We start from the raw sequence: 17,614 nt of genomic DNA, 5'->3' as shown, positions 1-17,614 counted from the left end.
CACTACAAATGCCTTTGTGTGGAGAACACGGGCTCTGAGTGTTTGTGCAGATTTGTGGAAAGTTTTCACTGGCAGTTACATGGAGCTGCCTTGAAGATGCTGTTAGGCTTGATAACTAATCCCTAAATCCATTCCCACATGGAATAAATTCCAGCCAGCATAGGATATTTGTAAAGCTGAGCATTGCCTGATACTTTGTTATCTAGGAAACAAAATACATTCAGCTTAGCACTGTGTATTTCCTGCAGCAAGTGTACTGCTCCTCTCTGCAAGGAAGATAAGACTGGTGTGAAGCACAAGAGACAGAAGAGTGCTCTAAGCACTGAGCGCTGAACAGTGCTTGACTAATCAGTGCAGTGGATTTCCAAGCAACAAAGGCTGGCGGAAGAGGTGGGGGTGTCAGGGTGTTCAGACTGAAGTTGAAACCTATTGCTATGAAGTGAGAAAAGGTAGGTGTACAGTGCAGCAAAGAGTAGAGCATGCAAGGAAATAGGCTGAAGGGGCAGTTGAATGTGAAGGCAAAGGAGTGACAGATCTGCTTTCATGAGAGAATACCAGATAATTCAAATTAAGAAAGGTACGGTGGAGAGATATTTAGCTTCATAGGATGTGTCCCATCTCTTTAAAACAAAAATAAGTATTGCTATTAGGTGGCTTTCCTGTAAATGGCAGAGCGAACTTTAATAAAATTTATGGCAACATTATTTGGCTGGCCCTTATTGACACCAGGATCAGTGACAAGTAACTATTTTATAAGTTAGCACACAGATCAGAAATTAATTTCTTTTAGAGTAGCAGAATATAATTATTGTTCTGCCTGCAGGAACACTTCTCAGTCACTCCATTTCTGTATAAGACTTTTGATGGTGAGTTTAATCTACCATTTAAAATGAGTTCGGCCTCGTTGCGTTAATCAGGCAACGCTAAAATTAAGAAAAGTAGAGCCTGAATTACACTACAAGTTGATGAAACTACTTGTTCAGAGGTATTTGCTCCAGATTCCTTACCTGTGAATTAAGAATAGTTATTCTTTCTCTTAATGAGGTCCTACAGTGAAAAAGATGGTGAGAAACTCACTGTTTTTATCTGATGGTTTTCCAATGCTAAAGCATGGTATTTGTTGCCACTGGTGTTCTAGTGATGAAACAAAAGACTGAATGGCCTGTGAGGAGTGAATCAGTTACTCTTTGTTGTGTCCCCTTTGTAGGCAATGAAGAAGTCTGCACCCCAACAAGTGAGGTCTGTGCATAGTGACTCAGCAGGTTTGTTACTGCTGACACTACATTGTTTTTTTTCCCTGTCAAAGGAATTACAAGGAAGACTCCCACATTTCCTTGCTCCCTTCACTTAAGATAAATAAGAACTTAAATGTGAGTTATTGCTGGCACCATGTAGCAAAGAGAATGATAGATGAGAACAGGGAAATCTGAAGGGCCACTGCCAATTGCAGTGTTTGGAGCAGATTGTTACTGCTCCTTGAGAAAGAATCTGCTTTGAGCGACAGTGACTGTTTTAGGTGCTCTAATGAGAAATTGTTTTTAAAATTTTTCTTCAAAAATATTCTTCTGGAGATATGAGTTGGAAACATTATATGCCTGTTCTCTGAGGCCCTAATTCAGCTAACTGCTTAAATGTGGGGAGAGGCAACCACGCTTGCATCTAACCTTTGGGATCTAGGGGTCATAACGATATAGATGCTGTTACATTTGAGAAGCACAGCAGTTTTTTAAGGGAGTGTTGCCTTTGATTTAAGGAAAAAAAATAGATTGCCCTATCTCTAAATTTTGCTTCCTTTCCCCCATTTTCTTTTCCAGGTGGCATATGGACAAATGATGTATTCATTCCCTGAAGCAGTATTCTCTCTCCTGATTGACCCTTTAAAGAAACATGCTTCACTGTGGAATAAAGCAGATACCATTTCACTCCTTTTGGGGTCAGTCAGCCCTTTCTCCCTTTAAGGGACAAACATACCTCATGTAGTGAAACAGTGTAGTCAAGCCAAGAGATTTGGCTTTCCTGCATTAGAGCTAGGAGAATTTAGATTGTAAATAAAAATAGCTTTTGATCTACTAGATATGCCTACTATAAATCAGTTAAGTTTACATCCAGAATAAATACACAAAGAATAAATAAGAGTAGGCTGAATATATTGTGATCTCCATCCTAGGGGACATCTTTTAAGGGGGAAAAAAAAGCTGCCTGTTCATAACAATCTAGGGTCACTCACTGCTCAGAGCCTTTTAAAGACATCAGTTGGATATACTAGTAGTCAATTCCCATAAAATCAGTTAGCTGGGGGCTAATCTAACAAATCAGCAAACTTTCAGCTGTGGGAACAGATTCACAAGAGAAGAAAAGGTTTCCTGAACAGCTGTAGATGAAGACAGGATCTCCCCCAATGTGCTTGTGTGGCCATTCTGACTTCAGCTGCTGCTTTTGCCCCAGATTAGGGAATTGTTATTAATTGAAGCTGGAAGTATCACAGGTGGTTCTGGTTCTGTGTGTCCTTAAATGTCTTCTACAAGGATTCTTTTGAAGTGAATTCAAGGTGGTGCACACCTCCCTTGTAACTCTGGCTCTGAAGAGGTGAATGTCAAAGCTGCTGTGGGGCTCTGAGGGCTGGCATGTGAAAATCAAACCTGTTGCCTTAAGACAGTAATAAAGCCATAGCAAAGTTCTTAGAAGCAGTTACAGCACACCAGCTTGTCAGCTCTGAGACAGTTAGAAAATTGCGTTTTATCTTGCAAGGCTAGGAAGGATAATTGCAACACTCAATGAAACAAGGTGTTAGAATTTAAGTTGTGAAAGTCCTTATTAAAAGCATAATCCTGAAGATGGAGTGTCAAAGATCATAATATTCCTATTTCCAAAGAACATTTTGAGTTGTAACGCTTTTTTAATGTGTTAGAGATCAAATAAGTGTGCGTTAAGATGTCTCTTCACCAGTGAGAAGCCTCTAAGGCCACCTCCTTCTGCAGAACACCCAGCATACAAATCTTGCAATGGAGGAGCTAAGCATCATCTCAGATTAAAAGAAATTCCATCGGGCCAGATCATCTTTGAGAAATTTTATTTTTATCATTAATTTAGAAAAAAGATCAATTATGCAAAAAAGTCTGTAAATGGTAAAGGCAAAACTCTCTCTAAATATTCCTTTAAAAAAACATTCTTGCTGTTCATGGCTTCAGTGGAGATACTCCAGATTTACACTAATGTGGAGAAGCACAGAATTCACTTCTATGTTAAAAATCAAGTTATTCTTTTTATACAGAAGAAAATTTTATATAATCCGATGTATTTCTAATGGTGTGAATTAATGCTGCTTCTTCATTATGCATTTACTCAAAATACAGCATAGCTGACAATCTTTATGCATACTGGAGTGGTGAGTTTACAAGTATCTTGCTGGAAGAATAAGCTGTAATAACAGCAAGCTAAGTGCCAGTGTTGCTCACCTTCTTGATAGCACATAACCTAACAAGCAAGGATTGTTCTGCCTGTATCACAGCATCATAGCTGAATCAGAACATTGTATTAAGGAAATTTCTGTATGCCTTAGAGCTTGTTAGATGACAAGGGAATACCCTTCTCTACAACTTCTCAGTTAATGTATTTTTATATTGTTCTCTGCATGCAGTGCCAAATCTCTGACTTGCAGTTTATGGTTTTAGGTTTCTTGATTTCCTGGGGATCTTTCAAACAACCCCTGCCCACCAGCTGCTCTAGTCTCCACTGGGGAAAACCCCCAGAGGACTAATCAAGAGGGCAGTGCATGAAATGCTGAGGCTGTAGTTCTTACAATACCCCTTCTCCTTAAGGAAAAGGTGTGTTTATACCTGACCTGTGCCTGTGAAAGGACTTGCACATAGGGATCTTCAGAAAGGAAGTGTCCTGTCAGCCTCATCCTCTCTGAAGGCAGGTGCTTTAAAGAGAATACAGACATTGGGAAAGCATCAATGTCTGAATCTTTTGCCAAATAATTATTGTTTCTAGGGAATCTAAAAGCTATGAATTAGAGCTGTGCTGTAGAAATAATGCATTCCATGGTGGGAAGCAGGCTCCAGCAGCTGAAATAACTGCTCATAAAGCCACCTCTGGGACTTTTCCAAGCTTCCTAAGTGAGCTCTGGGAGTATGTGAGTGCTCTTCAAATGACTGCTGTGGCTGAGCAGCAGGGAGGGGAGAAGACTGCCTCAGAGCCCTACCTGCTGCTCCCTAAGCCATATGGAGCCCATGGGGCAGAAGATGACTGAGGTAGGCAGAAAGGGGGACCTCAGCAAGGACAAAGACTAGAAAGAAGATATGCAGGCAGTGGTGACAGAAAGATTTTGTTTGTTTTGTTATGTGTTTTTCCTAAGGTCACTGAGGGATTGAGTTTGTCACAAGCCAGGAGGCCATGAAAAGTGGAGGAGAAGCATCATACCACAAAGATACATGGAGGAAGAAAGGGCGTTTATACTGAATGTCTCACCCAGCTCATCGTTGTTTTGTCTTGCTGCAGATGTTACCTCATTCTCGTTTCTGTTTTAATAAAACCAGTACTTGAAGTGCTGTGTGGTACCTTTGGGTTCATCTCCAGGGAGAGAGCTCTGGGGCAGTCCCAGCTCCAAGGTTCAACTTCTGAATGCAGGCAGGGGCTGCTCTCCTTTAAGCAGGGGCACTGCGTGCAGCGGGGCTTGTGCTGTCCTTCAGGCATCTGCCCTGCAGCTTGGGCAACTCTTCAGGGAACAAGAGACCCCTGATCCCCTCTGTGAGGGGTTCAAATGTGTCTTTCCCATCAGCGTCCTAATAAATAGGCAAGGAGTCAGACTTCCTCCTGGCTAAATGAATGGTGAGGGATGGACAAACTGATGTTTTCCCAGTGGCACTGTTTCAAAGCAGAGGTGGAGAAATCCCCTGCGTCTCCCCCTCCTCCCCATGTAGGACGGCCAAGGACTCTCTGCGGACATGGGTGTGTGCTCCTCGGAGGCAGAAGAGGTGATTGACACTGGCTTTCCTATTTCCAGAGTGAGTAAACTACCCCATAGACCTATTCAAGACCATTTTTAGCCAGGTTTTTTAAAAAAGTGGCAACAACAACTCGGTTTATAAAGAAGCCAACTCCCATGCTGCAAATTAGGCTTGTTTTTAGCATGTCTGTGTGACTGAACTCTGCAAGATGTAATGGTTACTATGTAAGAGAGACATATCTAGTTAAAAAGAAAAAAAATAACTTGGTTTAATGTTTTAAATAGGTATTTAAAACCACTCAGACCGGACCCATTCCCACCTACTGACACCCCTGGAAATTCATCAGTGTTTGTAGGAGCTGTCCCAGAGTGCAGGACATAACCTTGCCTCAGAAGTTAACGCCTCAAAGATTTTTCTTGTGCCTATGAAAATATAATATGTATCTTAATGATGAAACTCCAAACTCAGTGTTAAGTGCTGTATAATTGCACTTTAAAATTACTTTAACTCAACGTAGTAAAAACAGTGAAAGAAGATTCAGCAATCCTCATATTGTATTTTGAAGGCATAAGAACTATTTTATTTGTTCCACAAAACTTGGCACTAGTGATTAGGCACAAATATTGCATGTTCCAAACTTGCTTTGAAAGATCCCACTAGAAATTTCTGCACTGTCTCCAGCTTTTGGATTAACAACGGGCACACTGCCTCTGGTTTCTGACTGTTCAACAAGCTGCTCACTGATGACTGCAGGCAGCAGAACCAGAAGAGGCAGTCCATCACTTGTTCACTGAAAGTGATTTTTTTCATGTATACTGTGCATGAAATGCATACAACAAACTTTGCTGCTGCTACATAAATAAGAGGTTTTACAGACCCACAAGATCACGCAGCTGCCTGCAATGCTTGAAACCTGCACCCTCCCCTGGGATGCAGGGCTGGAGCAGCTTGATGTAATTGTTCCATACGGCCGCTGGGTCATGGGAACTGATGCCACAGGAGACATGCCGGGCTCCTGGGCCTCCCAGGCCATCTTGCAGCATCTGTCAGCCGAGCAGCCCCCAGGGGATGGGCAGGGGCTGGCTACGCAGTGAGGGGTGTCTAGGGGCTATGTGCAGCTAGAAGCAACCCTGTGGAGGAGAGATGCTCTTACTTTGCAGCTCGTGCTGCTGAATGTCCTACGTAAACCATAACTTAGCACACTAGAAGAGCACTGTGACAGGGCACAGAAATGGAATTGGAGCTCTTTCCTAATCCCATAGGCACCTGTCACCATCTTCATACTCCCAAATACTTGTAAAGCCTGGCTGGCATCTCTCATTCCAGACTCACTCCCTGCTGAGCTTAGTCTCTTTTATCTATGTGCTTCTAGTGCTTCCAGTTACAGCTGCAAGAGGCACCCGGAGGAACAAATTGCTCCCATTTGTAGCTGCTGGTCCTTGCAGGGTCACTGTGCTGAGGGACAGAGCAGGGGGCAGGGCTGTGCTGTGTGAGGCACTGCTCCGTTCCCTTGCTGCAGGCTGTTCCCAAGGAGGATGAACTTGCCTTTCTCGTCCTTCCCTTTCCTGCTGCTCATGCCAGGGGCAGTAAATGTAAGAAAGAGGCTATCTGTGCCTCTGCTCAACCAGGGAGAGAGGCTAGGACAAGAGGAGGATTTGGAGAGGATGGTGCAGGAACAGGTGTGAGGGAACTGGAGATGACATGGAGAGGGTTTGCTACTGCTGAGCTGCAGGGGGAACCCGGGATCCAGCCCAAGGCGGAAGATTTTGGCACCCTCATCTGCATGTCACCTCCTCCTTGCCTAACGTTGATGCTTCTCTCGGGATACTTGCACGTTCACCCTCTGCACTGCCTCGGGTAGCAGAGCCACACCAGCACGCAGCCCACCCAGCCCGCTTGAGCAGAAACAGGCGAGAGGGCTGGAGTGGCCGATGTGGGGAGCTGGCAACCTGCAGCAAGGGGCGCAGCGGCAGCAGCGAGGGGCCGCAGCATGTCCAGCTGTGCTCGCGGGAGGACGCGTGTCTTGGCCGAAAAGGCCGGCTGGCCCTGCGTGCTTCCCGTGGGCACAGGCAGTGGGTGCAGGAGGAGGGAGTCGAGATGCTGAGCTCAAGACCGCACAGCGGCTGGGAAGCCGAGGCGGCACAGAGAAGCCCTGTGTCCTGCGGCACAACGCAGTACAGTGCCCCATCTGTTAGGCACGCAACCGCAGCGTTTGTGTAACAGTGATGGGACAAGGCTGTAGAAAAATGCTTTAAAAAGGAAAAGTACACTGTTTGTTTTTGCAGGGACACAAGAGATTTCACTGTCGCTGAATGAAGGTTTCCAAAGAGAAGTGACAGATGCAGGCATTTCTGACGCTTTGTGTTCCTTTTACTAACTCTTCAGCAATATTTTAAATCTAATTTGTGAAACTAACTGTAAAAAAAGTATTCTTGATTTGGCAACTGTTTGTAATAAGGGCTACCCATGAAAGCCTATGATTGTGAATTATGCTCTTCCTTTTCACACTTGACTATAATTGAGTTTTCAACGCAGTGTAATACTCCCGTGTGGGAGTTCTGAGCCTGGGGGGTTTCTTTACCTTATTCACTTGTCAAGAGCCTGATGCAGTACTTAGTGTCCTAAACTGTTGTTGCATCTGGCATAATAATAGGCTGCTCAGTGAGAACTACTTTATGGAAGAATTAGTTAATTTAAAGACATGGAACAAGCTCTGAGGGGGAGGATAACAGCTTGAGATAAAACTTTGATGTATCCCTGGGTATAAGTTTAAGGATCCCAACCCCCCCCCCCCAAAAAAAAAAAACAACTATTTATTACTACTCTTCTTCCCTTTCACCTCGATAAATAAAACTAGATTTATTGCATTAGATGTTTCTACGTACCAGAGCTTTTTTGCATGTTTTGTTTGTATGCTAATAAGATCACTTTGAATTTTGTCTTGCCTGTCTTCATTCCTGAAGGTGGACAAAAGATGGAATAAAACAGTTTAATGAATATTTTCTTTATGAAACCCTTGGAACTGGAGAATTTGAATACAAGAAAGAATGAGTCAGTATGTTGTAGTAAGCTGGTGTATGTAAATTAGGAATTTTTAAAATTTCTTTTAAAGAACACCTTTCAACACGCACACAAAATGCAGTCTGTAATAGCAGCAAAATCTACAAGCTAGCATTTTGGGAACAATTGCTCTGAGATAAATTTAGATGATTTTAGAGACACAGCAGTTGGCATTTGTGATAGAGGTGATAATGCTGTAATTCAAGCAAAAATTACTATCTGGAGCAGAGTGGAAGAATTAACTAGGGATAGAATTTCTGCCATCACACTAATCCTGAATCCTTGATATTTACTGTCCAGGAGAGTTATGAACTTTTAGTTCTCAGCCTTATCTTATGAAAGCACTGCCTAGGTCTCCGTTGAAGATGACAGCTGAGATACTGGAGGTAGAATGGTTGGGTAATGAAAAATCCTCTGACAGTGGTTCCTCTCTGGCCGTTGCTGTGTCTGCCTGACTTTGCTCTGGAGGGTGGTGGAGGCTCCAGGAAGGACAAAGCACCAAGTGTATTACATCTGGCAAGTGCACACACATTTGAGGATATGGTCATGATCCACAGACCATGCTAGGAAATGTTCTGAAACCGATGAGATCAGTTTCTGTGGGTCTTATTCAATCATGCCACAAGCTCTCTTTACGCAGGCAGGGCAGGAATCTTTGCAGAGGTACCCAGAGGCAGACACAATCTGAGCAGATGTATGGGAAATGCCTGTGATGTGTTTCTGTACCACCTGCAAGCCTTGGCTGCAGATCATGGCAGTGAGCAGTAGTCAGAGACTGCAGCTAGAGACAGGAGTGGGTCCCCGCATGGCTGAGCCAAGGCTTGCAGGTGATACAGCAACATGTCACTGGCGTTTCCCCATATACTGCTCACATTGGTTGTTGAGTTTGGGGTTTTGGAGGAAACTTCCCTCAAATCACTTTGGCAGGGATCCTGTGTGATTTTAATTTTCTTCTCTTTCCAGGGGAAACATGTGGCAGGCCTGTCTGAACGTTTTTTTTTTTTTTCTTTTTTTTTTGCTTCATTGATTCCTAACTGCTGCAAAGACTCAAGGCCTTTATAACGCTGCAGTTTTGTTGCTTTGGACTCTTGTGTTACATTTTTTGAGATGTGAAGTGTTCCATCTCATTAAAACATTGAGTAGAATTTAGTGGGTTTTTTTCCAAACATCTCAAATAAACCTACAAATGGAGTTTTTGCCACAAAAACGCTCTCAAAGAATGCTTTACTTTGGCAAAATGTTGTATTAAGACATACTTTAAATAAGATACCACTTTGAAATGTTTATTGATAAAATACATCTGAAAATAGAGAAGGATTTAAAAACAGTTAATCCAAAAATTATCAAAACACAATATAGAAAGCAGGGCTTAACAGAACTTTGTGAGGTCCTACCATCTGCCCTTGTCACACAGCAAGTCTGACAACATATAAACCATTTTGTTTGACCTACTCTTTAAATCTGCTTGTGATCTGACTATGAAATCTTCCTTGGTAATCTCATACTGTGACTGTCTTTGTAGTCTTCAGAAGTTTGAAAAACATTTCTGACTTCAGTCTTTCTAGCTTTAATTTGAACTTGTTATTTTGTCCTAAGCACAATGGAAAGAGAAATCAGTGTTTTCCTTCGGGTTGATTTAGTTATTTATGTTATACTACAGGCCAGTGTACATGATCTAATTGTCCTTCCTGAACCTCTATTTTTAATGACAATGTGAAATTGTGTTCTTTTTCAATAATAGACATTGAAATAAAACTCATTAAGAGAGTCATTATATTGATTTCATATGTCATAACCGACATGATCTGCTAGACCTATTTTTCAGTTCACTGGATTTATAAGAAAACTTAATTGAATCACATTTTAAGGAAACTAGCTCAGGAGGCAGGGCCACTGTCCTGGAGAAGCATCTCTTTATAAGATGCATTAGATGCACTTCTATATGCTGAGGGCTCAAGCTGCACTACACAAGGGATAAACAATGCAAGTGGAATAAGGAAATCCCACCTTCAAATCCCTTTAAAGTCTTGCTTTCTGTATGAAGTTGAGAACACTTTAAATCTCTATAAAAGCAGAAAAGGCTATAGATAACAAAAAGCCTAAACTGAGAAAAAATCTGGAACTATATTTAAGCTTCTCCAAGGAAGTCAGTCTGAATCTGCTTTCCACTCACAGACTCAGTTCTCAGTTGCCTGGAAGTATACAGAAATCTTTGCCCAACATGCAGTCAAACACTGTGCTACACTTTAGCCATGCAAATCTAGGTATTTGTTGTTGTACTTAGGAAGCTCTGTTCTCAGTCATGTAAACATACTGCTCCTCTTGTATTTACCTTTACCAAAAGGAAGAGAGGCTGGCAGTAGCTAATTTGAAATACAATTCCTCTGTTCTGAAACATGGCAAAAATGAAGACTACAGACATAATACCTGCAGCTGCCTTAATTTGAAACTGTGAATAGAACTGCTCACCGAAATAATAGTCATCCAGTATACGCTCAGGCAAAAGCCTGTTTTTCTCCTAAGATAATAGCCTGAGAGAGAAAGAACGAGTGGAGAGAAAGAAAAAAGTATTTTCTCTTCAAATATGAAAGCCACAAAGGATTTCATAGAGTGCTGGCCTATGACACAAAAAGGCTTGAACAGATCCACAAGCTAGCTGCTTTCTGCCGTTTTCTGCTGGATATTGGGAACCACTGAAATCAGTACTCCAGAACTGAAAGGACCAGTGTTGTACCCCCAGTCAAATCTTTGGAGACAAATTGCAATGAAGTTCATTACTTTTGTGGAAATTGTAGGCCCCAATCCATCAAAGCATTGAAAATTATCAGCAGTTATTACCAAAAAAGGGATAAATGATGTGTGGTGCTTTGTAGAACCATTTTTTTTCCAAGCCTATATAAATATGAGCAAACTATACTGGAAATCAAAGAATGCTAGACCAAATAAGGCTACAAGTTACGCAGTTATGCTTGTCCATGTTTATATATAAACCCAACTCATTAATTGTCATTTTAAGACAGTGAGACACAAATGATTTGTGACTGTGTGCTCCAAGAAACTACTAAAATTTCAGTTAGACAAACAAGACTTTATCTAACTGTGAAGAAATTGTACTTTGATGATAGTTATGAATAAATCAGATTGGTTTCCATGAAAAGTACTTAGTATTTCACCAAGAACACTGTCGTACAGATAATTTGCTAACACTTCCACATTTGCTGGATTCTTATCGCAAGAGAAAAAGCATCTTTCATTGCTTTGGGGCTCTGTACTCCTATTGCTCATCCACAGAAATAAGGTCAGCAGGTCTACTTCATGGTTTTTTTTAGTTATTTACTTTGCACACAGTGCCATTTAAACGAGAATTTCTGCTGTGCCATCAGCCCAATATTATCAGCTTAAACATTTGCTTATTTTGCAGTTTTAGTTCTAACTTTTGCAGCAGACCTCTCTGATAAACAGCTTTCTCTCTGTAAGAAACTACTTTTATCTTCTCCCTTTCTTGTCTAGGATGAAATCTTTCAAACACTGTTGTAACTGGGAACTAGGAATTATTCAGTAAAATAGCTGAAATATAATATGTGGTATAGAATGTGTATCAGCTTTTAGCTCCAAGGTATAATTTGTTTAATTAAGGTAACATTCAGAGACTTGAACTATTCTTTTCCCAATATATGGGACTCAAGAGAAATTAAGTTCTTTGCAGTTACTCTAAATTATAGTATCTATAAACTTATAAAATATTTCACAAGCAGATACTGATATTTCTCTATCAGTTTAACCACTGTGAATTGATGAAAGAACATTCCTCTCTTGCCGACAGGAGAAAACAGATCATGCTTCAAGCGAGACCATGACAGAATCAAGCACTGTGTTGTCCCTCATTACAGACAGATCAAAGCTTAAGGAAATCCAGCCTAAAGGCTCAGAGGACAGCGTATTTTTTCTGGAGATAGTCTTTATCTCTTTTATGCTTCTCACAACCATTTTGGGTTTAGGTGGGAACGGTATCATCCTATGTTTTCTTTGCTTCAAGATGAAGAGAACAAATTCACTATGTATGTCCTAAATCTGATCATTGCCGATTTTACCTTTCTCTTCAGCTGCTTTGTTAATTTATTGCTAATTCTAATGAACCTGCACTCACCTGTTTTAGAGATCTATCTCAGTCTTGTGGTGGACATCATTTTCTACTTTGAGTACAACACTAGTTTCTTTCTTTTGACAGACATCAGTGCAGAGCAGTGTTTGAGTGTCCTTTTTCCAGTATGATGCCAGTGCAGTTGGCCTAAACATCTCTCAGCATACATGTACACTTTTCTGTGGACTCTGTCCTGTCTGGTCAGAGTATTTTTCCAAAATGAAGGACATGCAGTCCAAGGCACTAGGATACATGATACAATAGCTATATTCTCTTGTGTATTAAATTTCCTAATTTTTACCCCCATCATGATCCTCTCCAGCTTGATCTTGTTCATCACTGTCCAAAGGAGGCCTCTGCAACAGAGGCCCCAAACAAGGCTTTACATCACCATCATCATCACAATCATGGTATTCCTCGTCTTTGCCGTGCCTGTCACACTCATGAGCATTGTGAAATACTGGATTCCTGAATTGGTATCAGCTAGACTAGTTTATATTTCTGTTTTGCTCAACATCAAGAACAGCAGTGCAAATCCTTTGGTCTACTTCTGCATAGGGGGCCAGAACAGGCTGAGATTCAGGGAACCAGTTCAGACAGTGCTTCAGAGAGCCTTAAGAGATGGGACACAGACAGCAATCTGAGAACAGAAACAGTCAAGACTGAGTCAGAAACCCGGGAGTCTAGTTGCAAGTTCCTGGCAATGGGAGTCACTCTATAGCTTACAAATACCCCATTATGCCAGACCAGGTTACTCTTCTCTGGGTATTATAGATTTAGAGATCCACTCTACACTGACTACAGTCTATCAGTCTCTCTTTTCATGGTGGAAAGGAGCGGAGTACAGCGGAGTACTGCCCACAAGACGGGGTAGGGGAAGAATAGCTTGACATAAGTCAAGCTCACAGAACTGTGAGAAATACTCAGCTTCAGGTTTTGAAGAAAAGTGTATGTGCAAATGTGTGTACACTTTGTAGTCCTTCCATATCTTTCATTTCAGGTAAATAGTGCTCTTAAGTCAGGCAGGCCTCAGCACATCTCACCTACTCTTGCTATTTGGAGTGCCCAAAGTCAAGAGGTTCCTCTGTAGCTGATGGAAACAGGCACACCGAAAGCACAGTTTTCTTCCATCAGCAGAAAGCACCTGTGTCAGCTGGGCTTATGAGCTCAGGCCCCTGGGTTATATACTTAATGCTGGACAGGCTCCACCTGAGCCTCACTGCACACTTCATTTATTTTCTGTAGAATTTACTTGCTTTACCTAGGCAGCACACACATTTCAGTCAGAAATAGCTATAGTAACAGCAAAACTTTGAAGACTTTTTAACTTTAAAGAGCAAAAGTTTGAGAGCAAATTAGAGCTAAACATTTTTCCTCTTCTCCTCTGCCCTTTGTCAAGGCAAACAGATGGGCTTGTTCTGCTGTTGATGCCTATCCAGAAGGCAAGTGTCCTTATATCAGCTCCTAAGAAATGGTGATGAAGCACAGAAGACTGACAGATGGGTCCAGAAGAAGGAAAAGCCATGAGGGCTGCAAAGCTCTTCTGGGTACTTTCATTGGTAAGTCTTTCAGACTTGGGAACAGGCTAACGCTAGAGAAGACTAAGACAAGATGGGACAGGAAAAATGAGGAAGAAAAAAGTCCTTGAAATACAGCACCAACATCATATACTCTAGCTGAGTCAGAAAAAATTGAATTCACTCAAACCAACTGGGCAATCCTCCCTGGTCCCCGCCTAGGAAAAGACTGAAGAGAATGCTTTGCAAAGTCTGAGTGTCTGAAAGACCTCTGGTACCAAACTGGAGAAAAGATATGAAAGCTCTCTTCAGCACTGATCCAAAACAGAGGAGACTTTCAGGGCTTCTGCAGATAGAAAAGCTACATCCATGATTAAAGACAGGTTGTTAAAAAACCGATGGTGATCACAAAGCAGAAAAGCAAGCAGCACTACCATTTCTGCCTGGATATGAGGTGGTGCATGGAGATGAAGTCCAGTCAATTTTATTTATATACAGTATCTACCTCCTTCAGGAATGCTGTGTCTCAGCAAGTCTGAGGAAAGGCAAGGTACTCAGCTCTGTCATCATGACCTTTCCCAGTGTGTTCTGCATTATCTGCTGTCAACAAAGGTGAAGCATCACCTTATCAGTCTGCTTTCAGAGAGCTCATGGGGAATGCCAAAGGGCATTTTTAAAGTATATAAAGAAAAATAAAACCCTATTATCACTCTTCAAAAATGAGACCAAGAAACTGAAAAAACCCCTCTGAGATTTTAACTTGTGGATGAAATCTTCATTTTGACACATTTGATCTCTAAATTTTGAATGAAATAGAGCAGAGTATCTTAGTTTTCTTGAATACTTCTTTGTATATTCCATTAATTAAAATGAAAATAAATTAAAAAAGAAAACTTTGAGTCATTGACATTAGTTTAAAATAATAAACAGCCCAGTACTATAATTCAAATTACTGATCTTATTTGTAGGTAAAGTAGACAAGGAAGTGTTTGCTAAGACTCTTGTTTTATGCTTGTAGTTCCTACCATCCCCATGTCGTTCTTGCTGAGGCAGAATGTGAGTCTCTTGTAAGCTTCACATGCTGTTTCAGCTTCTTTGAAGAAAGAACTGTGGGCACAAAAGCATACTTGTATTTTTGCAATTGTTTAAGGCTGCTATAGTCTCCAGGGAATCACAGGAGATGGTGTCTTCTTCATCAGACGGTTCTCTTGTTTGCAAGATTTGCAAAATCAAACAAATGGGGCGATGAAATGTTCTACTGGTCTTACAGGAATAGAAAGTCCCAGACATACCTGGATTGGATTAACTGGATTAAACAAGCAGAGTTTATTAATATCAGTGCTGCAGACACAGCAGAATCTGGAATTCCTAAAAGCATAGAATATTCTCTCCAGAACAGAAGAGAAAGAGAAGATACTGGAAATACTGGAGTATTTCCCCCCCCCACCCCCCAAACTAAAATGAGACCACTAATGTGCTGAAGTAATTGAGAATATAGAAGGGAGCTCCTACTTTCTGAAGTCCAATCCATCATAAAATCCCGTATTTAAGATGATCATCCTCTGTCATAAAGGCATTCAGGATTTCATGCTCATTCTTCTTCCAGCTTGTCTGAAAACTATGCCCCAAGATGATTAGATCTGTTTCCAGCCTACATGTACTATCATATTAGAGGTCACTCAATCTTGGCAGCCGGGGCAATGTGCTCTGACACTTACAGATAATGTCTGACATAAGTAACCACGTCATTTCCTAACTGGAAGAAAAAACTTCATGAGCAGTTTTCTCTCATACATAACAGGACAAAAATATAAATTTACTGTTCCCAGTAAAGCTGAGAGACAAGTTTTTCTAGAAATTTAAATGGGAGCAGGATCAGACTGACAAACTTTGTTCTCACAATTTTACTTGAGGTTGCTTTATGAAGAAGAAACATACCGTCTGTGTTTGTGTATACATATGCATATGTATATATATATGTATATTTAAAAACTTCACCAAGTAAGTGGATACTGTGAGGCCAGATCTTGTGACAATAGGCACTTGTCACTGTGAGGAGGTTAGCACCTAAATTTGGTCAACGAGTGAGGAAAACTCTCATAAGCACCTTGGAAGCTATTTCTTGTCAGAGTTTACCTAATGCACTCATTACAGAAAACACGCATGGAATCTGTCTGCTACAGCTGGAAAAGAGTCTGGGGTCTGAATGCTTTTTTTTTCAGGCTCTGCTTGCTCCACAGGATGTGGTGGCTTTGCTGAGGACTGCTCCATGGTAGAACCTCACTACACCTGAGCTTGGCTCGAGGAATACAAACCTTAGCTGTTCAGGCTACAGTGATTATTATATTGAAGATACATGCTTAAAAAACGTTTATTTTGTTTTGAGTAATGACAACATGCTAATTTTCAAGGCAGATATGTAACTGTGCAGCTGCAGAATTGCACACTTTCAATAGCAGCCACCAAAGTCCTGGTCAAAGGAACCCCTGCTAATCCAAACTGTGACTTCTTTGCAAAGCATGTGGGTTAGTGATGTCCTGTTGTGTGTAGATGAGCCATGTGGGAGGAAGAACAAAAGGTGAAATTAATTTGGTTAGGCTGAGGGACAAGCACAAAGATTCTAAAAAGGTAAGACTTCCTCAGTGCTCACTGAATTTAAAGGGTAAGATGAAAGAGAAGGTTTTCCTTTCTGCTTAAATTAGGAAAGAGAAGAAACTTCTGAGATTCCCTGTTTCATGTGCATGCCTGTGTCCTTGAAGACCTGCACCAAATAAAGACTTAGGTAAATAATTAGACATAAATAAATCATATTTCTCAGGTAGAAGGAACATATTGTAAGAGTGGGTGAGGGTGGCCCCCAGGAGCTGGTAGAGGATATTGGGGAGAATTCTTCTCTTTAGAAAGAGAAGAGCTTTTATTGCTGATGGTGTTATGGGATAAGGGAATGAAGCAAGATATCACTAGGTTTCCACTAAGAATGTGAAGACCTACAGAGTAAGAATGCAACAACAGGGTGTCATGGAGAGATCCTGATGATGCACTGTCTTCATATTACTTTGGCAAATGCTTTTAGGGTTCTGTTTGCAGTGAAATAAAGGACATGTCATACGGCTTCTTTCTTAGACGTTTTTTCCTTTCCATCATTTGGCTCTTTTTATTTTCTCAGTATCTCAGGCTTTGTCTGGCACTTCAGAATGGTCATAAGAAGGAAGTTAACTGATCAAAAGAGAGATGCATGGAAGATGAGAGCAAGGCCAAAGAAGGAAAAATCAAGAAAGAGGCAAAAGGAAGAAGAGAGGAAAAGAAAAAAAAGTAGGATTAAGACGGAGGACAAAGGAGGCATGACAGTCATTTCAGCACTGCTCATTCTGCTCCTTTAGCTTAGTCCAGTCCAACTCAGGGCTGAATATTTGAAGCTGATGCAATGGCAGAAATACTATTTTAAGATCTGTTTGTTTTCAAATCAGCTGTCAAAGAGAAGATTTGGCAGCTCAGGCCTTAGCACAGCCCCAAGAGGACATCTTTGGCTCCTACATGCATCAGATTGTGGAGTTATCCAAGAGTAGAACAGACTAGGGCAGACACCCAAAAAGGAAATGGTTCACCTCCTTTCCCCACAAATATTTCCAAGTCCTCATCTGAGAGAAACATCTTGGCTTTAGAATATGAGAAAGAAATGACCCTAAAAAGGAAGGGCCACCTATGCCTATTCCAGAAGAATTTTGACCCTTATGCAAAATTTTCTATGGAAAGAAATGCTTTTCAAAGTAGAGCTTCATAATTCACCTTCTGGTGCTACAGTGTCTGAGATTTCCCTCATGGACAAATAGAAGTGGCTGAATTGCTTGTGACACAAGAATGTATTTGAGATATGTGTGAAACAAGCAAAAATACGAATATTGTTGCTCTGGAAGATTGTGCAGGCTACTGTAGTTATGGAATGCTCT

Source organism: Rhea pennata, chromosome 3 (assembly GCF_028389875.1).
Source record: "Rhea pennata isolate bPtePen1 chromosome 3, bPtePen1.pri, whole genome shotgun sequence".
NCBI classification, from domain to species: domain Eukaryota; kingdom Metazoa; phylum Chordata; class Aves; order Rheiformes; family Rheidae; genus Rhea; species Rhea pennata.
Note: the sequence above shows the minus strand (reverse complement) of the source record.